Source organism: Nannospalax galili, unplaced genomic scaffold, assembly GCF_000622305.1.
Source record: "Nannospalax galili isolate Female #2095 unplaced genomic scaffold, S.galili_v1.0 scaffold1251, whole genome shotgun sequence".
Classification (NCBI taxonomy): Eukaryota; Metazoa; Chordata; class Mammalia; order Rodentia; family Spalacidae; genus Nannospalax; species Nannospalax galili.
The window spans coordinates 304,767-312,048 of NW_008329321.1; positions in this window are offsets into that span (position 1 = coordinate 304,767).

Consider the following 7,282-nt stretch of genomic DNA (forward strand, 5'->3'; position numbering starts at 1 on the left):
GAACTCACAGAGATCCACCTGCCTCTGCCTCCCAAGTGCTGGGATTAAAGGTGTGCACCACCATGCCTGGCTCATTAAAATATTTTTGAAAGAGCAATAGTAGCAGTAGGGCATGGTGGTGCACACCTGCAGTCTCAGCACTTGGGAGGTGGAGGCAGGAGTATCAATTCAAGGCCAGCCTCACCTATATAGTGAGCCCAGGCCAACCTGGGCGATCTGAGACCCTGTCTCAAGAAGCAAACAAAACAATAGTAAAATTAAAATTTTAGAAAGTAATCACTGTATCTTATTTATTTGATGACAGGTGATGTTACATATTGCTGAGGTCTATAAAAATTTCTGGAGAAATACTAAATTTGATTATATTGAATCTCCCTTTTATAAAACAACAGATGCTAAGATTTAATCCTCTTGGTGTGCAGAAAAGTCTAATTGTAACTTGATGATATTCAAAAGTAGTTTGGTTTTATAAGTAGTTATAAAAAGACATCACAATATGCGTGTTTTAGAAAAGTTTATTTAGCCACATAGTTGCTTATATATTTGTAAATAACTTTATTCTTTAGACATGGGTGCCATTCTTGAGTGTATGTTTTTCCTTTATTTATTTTAGATTATTTTAAACATGCAAACATCCTAATAGTGTGCTTTCCTGTTCTCTATTTAAGACAAGCCTATTTCTACTTTCACAAATACTTTCAGGTATATACAGACTTTAAGTATTATACTCTTGGACTTTTTCATGCAGAGTATTAAAACTGGATTTATAACATTAATTACATGTTTTTTTTTTTCTGAAGGATTAAGGCAGTAGGAAGGGAAAATAAAGGCATTGGATTAATTCCTATTCATTAAGAAAAAGAGAGACCTTGTTGTTTAGTGTATATTTTTATTTTGCTGCATCCCTTGTTAAAAGGCATTTATTGTGGCTGTATTTTAAACTTCAAATACATAGGTTCTCATTCTTGAAGTGAGGCAGAAATAGTATGTATTGAATACTCTATAAACTTTTTTTGAGGTGGGGGTCTCACTATATTGCCTAGACTGGCCTTGAACTCCTGTCTTCAAATAATCCTCCTGCTTAAGCCTTCAGAGTAGGTGGGCTATAGGCATCTAAACATTTTAAATATTTATTTCTCTGATAAAGCCTATTGTGCCATAATAAAATTAAAAGTCAAGTAAACAAACCAGTCCTCATAGTCTTTGAGAGAAATAGATCACTATCTTTTTTAAAATGCAGTGCTTTTTATCTGAATGGATGGAAATCACATTAAATTTTAATTTTGTTGATCTTAGTGAATAGAAGGAATCACTCCATGGAAACAAACTCCATTTGTTTTCTAATTTCTTAGAATTTTTTGTAGTGTGTGTGTGTGTGTGTGTGTGTGTGTGTGTGTGTGTGTGTGTTTGCTAGGGATTAGACCCAGACCCTCACATACTCACACATGCTAGATAGGCAGTGTACCACTAAATTACATGGTTGCCCCATGTTTCATAATATTTTCAATGTTGGCAATAAGAGTTTTAAAATAACTTGATTTTGTGCTCTTTTTCCATTTTTCTTGAATGTTACTATAAAAATAGTGGTGGCTTAAGTGGTTTTAGTCTGTCTTATGAAGGCTTGCTATTTTATATTGTGCTCTTTATTTGTATTTAAGTCTAATTTTAAATAAAAGGTTTATACATTTGAGTGCTTCACCTGTTTATTTCAAGGACAGTAGTCAGTAGATAACATTCAGAACAACTGTACTACAGAAAGTCCAGATTGTTGGGGCTGGAGAGATGATTCTGCAGTTAAGAGTACTGATTTTTCTTCCAGAGAACCCTGGGTTCAGTTCCCTGCACCCACATGGTGGCTAACAACCACCAGTGACTCCAGTTCCAGTGGATCCAACACCCTTTTCTGTCCTCTGCGGGCATTGCACATACGTATGTATATAGGCAAAACACTCGTACACATAAAAAATAAACGAATGGAACTTAAAAAAATTTTATTATTATTTTTATTTTATGTGTATGAGTGTATTGCCTGTATGTATGTGAGGGTACCCATGTTGTACAATGCCATGGAGGTCAGAAGAGGGCATTGGATTCCCCTGGAACTGGCATTAAAGACGGTTCATAGCTGTCATGTGGGTGCCGGGAATTGAACCCGGGTCCTCTGCAAGAGCAGCCAGTGCTCTTAACCGCTGAGCCATCTCTCCAGCCCCATGAATAGAACTTAAAAAAAAAAAATCTTTTTGAACAGTATGCATAGCTGAACTGGAACTCAGTATGTAGACAAGGCTGACTTCAATCTCAGAGGTCAGCCTGCCTCTGCCTCCTGAGTGCTGGTATCAAAGGCATGTACCACCATGCCTGGTGCAAATAGAATATTTTTTTTTTTGTCTTGAGACAGGGTCTCCTTTTAGCCCCAGCTAGCTGGCCTGGAACTTACTATGTAGACCAGAGACCAGGCTGGTCTTGAACTCACAGAGATCTGCCTGCCTCTGCCTCCCAAGTGCTGGGATTAAAGGTATGTGCCACCACACCCAGCATAAATAGATTTTTTTTAAAAAGTTCAGAGTGTTGACATTATATAATGAGAACACTAGAGTCATTTCCAAAGCAATGCTTTCTCTGAGCAAAAGGATTGCGGGGATTTTATTCAGGGGGTTTATACATGTTTATAAAGGGGTGGGTCCATTCCAAAGCATGCTCAGTTAAGGAGTACATTCCTGAGCACCATCAGTTTAAGGTCATAATTTAAAAGAAAAGATAGTAGTCCTATTTTGGGTGTTCATTCAGCCCAAAGTCATGGGTGCACGTATGTAAAAGAGTAAAGTGATAAACAGAAATGCCACTGGGCATGCTCAGCTTGCATCATAAAGTTTTAGCTAAAAGGAAGGAAAGGATTCTGTGAAGGTGTGTTAACATAAGACTCTGCCTTGCCTAGTCACTAACATCTGCTGGCGATTCCCTGTGCACGCAGCAGATGCCTGTGCCTGAGTGAAGCATCAGGTCCTGTCTGGGATCCGGTTGCTGCGTGGCCAGCTGGGTGACTCCCTGCCTGAGCTGTGCTAAGTGTCCTATTCCCTAAAGCTAGTCCCAACAGAGGCAGGTACTCGGTGTCTAGTGCTCAACAGCCACTGAGTCGAAGGGGTCAGGCAGCAGCTGTCTGACAGCTGAAGAAGCAGCTGACCAATTGGAGAGTTGTCTCGGCAGGAAGAAGGGAAGCAGAAGTAGAGAGACCACAAGAAAGAACTGAAAGCTGATAAAAGGCTGTAAGGAGTCAGAGAAGAGAAACTGCAGGCCCAGAGGAGTTCTAGAGAGTTAGCAAGTCTTCAGGGCCAAGGGTCTGAGACCCCAGGCTGAGAGTTTTAATCGAAGCTGCTGCCAAGGGTTAAGGGTCCTGATACACAACACAGGGACCATAGCTCTAAGGGTTCTGATGAGACCTGAACAGAGACTAACGGTGGAGGGTGCCACTTGCTGCCACTCACTGCTGGCAAGAGAGTGACTGAGGAAATAAATGGAAGCACTGAAGGAGATTCTCCTTACCTACCCTTGATTTCTATCCAGGTAGAGAAAACCTTCAGCTAGCTGATTGGTGACAGTGGGGATCAAATCCAGAGCCTTGTCACACCAGGCAAGTGCTTACCACTCACCCCTGCCCTGCCCCCCGGGCTCAGGATCCATATATTTATTATAAACACTCTGGTTTCCCAAACTGCAGTTTGGAGGAACTGGACCTCAGTTTGTCACAGGGACCAAAAGAAGAGTGGCTCAGAGATGTCACTTGCACCTCCCAGAAGGAACTTTAGCAACAGTGGAGAAATAGGAAGTGGATTTGGGAGGGGTTAGGAAGAGAAGTGAGGGGTGAATATGCTCAAAATACATTATATGAAATTCTCAATTAGTGAAAAAAATTATATCTAAAAATATATGGATCCCCCGGGCGTGGTGGTGCGCGCCTTTAATCCCAGCACTTGGGAGGCAGAGGCAGGCGGATCTTTGTAAGTTTGAGGCCAGCCTGGTCCACATAGCAAGTTCCAGGACAGCTGGGGCTACAGGGAAACCCTGTCTCAAAAAGACAAAAAAAAAAAAAAAGGGACATGCTTGCACAGTTGGTGAGGAAGTCAGAGGACTCATGGGAAGCTCCTAAATCAACAGGAAATCTAATAGTCAAGCCAATGCCGGAATTCATGCACGACTGATGCACCTACCAGCTCTGCTGTGATGGGAACAGCTTGTGAGGCTCCTGCAGGTCTACTAGGAGAGCAGGCAACTGCAGAACAGATGTGGAGGTGTTAAAATCTGCCTAGGGTTATATAGCAAATTGAGTGATGCCAAGACCAGATGCCTCTGTTCCACTGAGTCTGTACAGCATTCTTGCTCTCTATCCTGGTGATCATTTCAGGGAATTGAAGAGCACTAATTTTGTCAAGCAGGGGACAGGAAAAGGGGGAAAAAAAGATTTTCCATTTTTAAAATACTGGCTAGGTTAGCTTGATGGAATGAAGAAATCTAGCAGCAATGACAGACTGATTCTATCACTACTTAAAAATATTTTATTATTTTTATTTTATGTGTTTGTATATATTGCCTGAATATAGGTAAGTGCACCCATGTTGTGCAATGCCCAGGGAGGACAGAAGAGGGTGTCAGATCCCTGGAACTGGAGTTACGGACAGTTGTTAGCTGCCGTGTGGGTGTGGTATTCAAACCCAGGTCTTCTGCAAGAACAGCCAGTGTTCTTAACCATTGAGCCATCTCTCCAGCCCCTGTATCACTAGTTCTTTTTGATTCCTTATGCTAGTTCTTCAAAAGAACCCCATCATCCTTTTCAATTGGGTAGTAATGATAATAAAATATTGTAATAATGAATGAACAAAACAAAATGGAAAATAGATATGTACACCCTGATTTAAAGGCATTGTACAAACAGGTGCATCTTTTGTGCTTTTTGAATCATTTAAAATAATTTTCAATGAAAAGGGAAACTGGAACTATTAACTCAAGGGCATAGGTCAACAGCACCACACACCACTTCTGCCCTTCAGGTTCACACTGTTGGTGTTGGCAGTATTGTCTCATGGTTCTTGATGCTTTTGGAATAGGGTGGTTAGTAACTAATATGAAAGAAGTCATCATTTAGATGAATGGTTTGATGACTCAAATTTTGGTTACTCATTCAAAGGGAGGAAGGAACAAAACCAAAGATGGAGGGGGATGGGGTCAGGAATGACAGTGTCCCAAGTTTCTACCATCAGAGATGGAGCCAGATTTGCTAATGTATCAGAAATGATCTTATTTGCCTTTACTTACTGTTATAGTCTGATAACTGCCAAGAATTCAGCCACAAGGTAGGAAGGATTTTATTAACAGCTGGGCTGTCCCTGCACTCTGGGAGTGAATACAGAGAGCAGCCCCAAAGGGAGTCTGCAAGGACTTTTTATACATACTCAGATAGTTCTCAAAAGTGGGAAGACAAGGGGCCAATCATCATGGTTTAAACTCAAGCACATATTTGCATAAATCAGTAAAAGTTTAAAATTATCAACCCCCAGAGTAAGCAAGCAAGCATGGACAGAAGCAGATATGGCGTTAGGAAACAGCTTGTCTCATCTCGGCCAGACATGTGGCAGCTTCTAAGAATTCCTGGTCCCTATAGGGTGTAGGCAATTTTTGGGAAACTGGAAAATAACTAGGCCAGGTCATGTAGGATGGTAAGATGGATGTCTTTTACTCAGGGGCCTGCTACACTTATCTACCCTTAAAATCTGGTCTGTTTTTTCGAAGAGCAATAAAGTTCAGTAATATTCACATCCAAACCATCTTTTTTTTTTCAGAGATCAAAAATGACCCCCCCGCCCACGTGCTTTTTTTGGTCTTTGAGGCAGGGTGTGGTGTTCCACTTCAGGTGAGATAGTGGCACAGAGTCACACTCTGGGACCTGTGTCTGCGCAGCAAGGCATTTGTTTTTCAGTTCTGCAAGGTTATATACACAAGGGTCTAGCAGTCATGTGCAAAGCTCAGAGTAAGCTCAGGGTACAAAATAGGATGTTTATCCTTTACTACCACAGGCTACATTCCTTAAGAAAAAAGGGTTTATGCAGGCTGTGGGCTATTTGTCAAGATGTTTTCTCTTGAAACAAGGAACACTGTAAACTTTTAGCCTAGCTGGCTTCCTTCTGCTAATCACAAGGTGTTCCACATAACAGGATCAGAATCCACTATGTTCAGAGTCTCCCCCACAAGCAGAGGCTGTGGCTTGATCTTAAGTCTCAGATTCTACTTGTTCAAAGGCAAGCCATCTTGATCTCCAACACAAGGTCTCCCTGGAGCCCCAGCTGGCCTGGAACTCACTATGTAGATCAGGGTGGCCTCAAACTCACAGACATCCTCCTGCCTCTGCCTTCCAAGTGCTGAGACTAAAGGTGTGTTGCCACCATGCCTGGCTCCAGCTTTTTAAAAAAAATTCTTTTATTTATTATTTTTATGTATATGTTTTGCCTGCATGAATGTAAGTGCACCACATGTGTGCAATGCCTGCAGAGGCCAGAAGAGGGTGTCAGATCTCTGGAACTGAAGTTATAGACAGTTGATAGCCACCATGTGAGTGCTGGGAATTGAACCCAAGTCCTCTGGAACAACAGCAAGGGTTCTTAAATTCTCCATCCCCCAGATGACCACTTTCATATCATACATATAAACTTTATGTTTCTGTTTCTCTCTCTGTCTCTCTCTGTCTCTCTCTCTCTCTCTCTCCTCTTGAGATTATTTTAAATGAGATGTTAGAAATTCCTTGGGCTCTATCTACCATGATCTGAAATAGGTAGTTCAAGAGCAAGAGATTTGGGATGCTGAGGTCCTTTTCATTTGTCATCTTATTTATCCCTAAGTGCAGGTAATATTGCTCTTAATTTACCACAGAGGAAAGTATGCTTAGAGAAGTTAAATGCTTGGAGGTTACTGCTGCTAAAAGGTACACCTGTGGTTCAAGATCCAAAGTACGGATTGTTTGCACAATAGTATTCTGTGTTGGATGTGCTGAATTGCAGTGTGGTATATTTTTAATGAGAAATCTTACACGAATTGTATAGAATTGGAAAGATCTTCCTGGTCCACAGTGCCGGTCCACAGTGCCTCCCCACCGTAGTGGTCTGGACTGTAAAATATAAAATTACTCAAATGCCTCAGTATAATGAGTGCTTGTGAGTGAATGGGGTTATCAAGGTCCACAGCTGTAACCCCAAAGTCATTATTGGAACTTACCTATTTTCCACTTGTTAGCCAAACT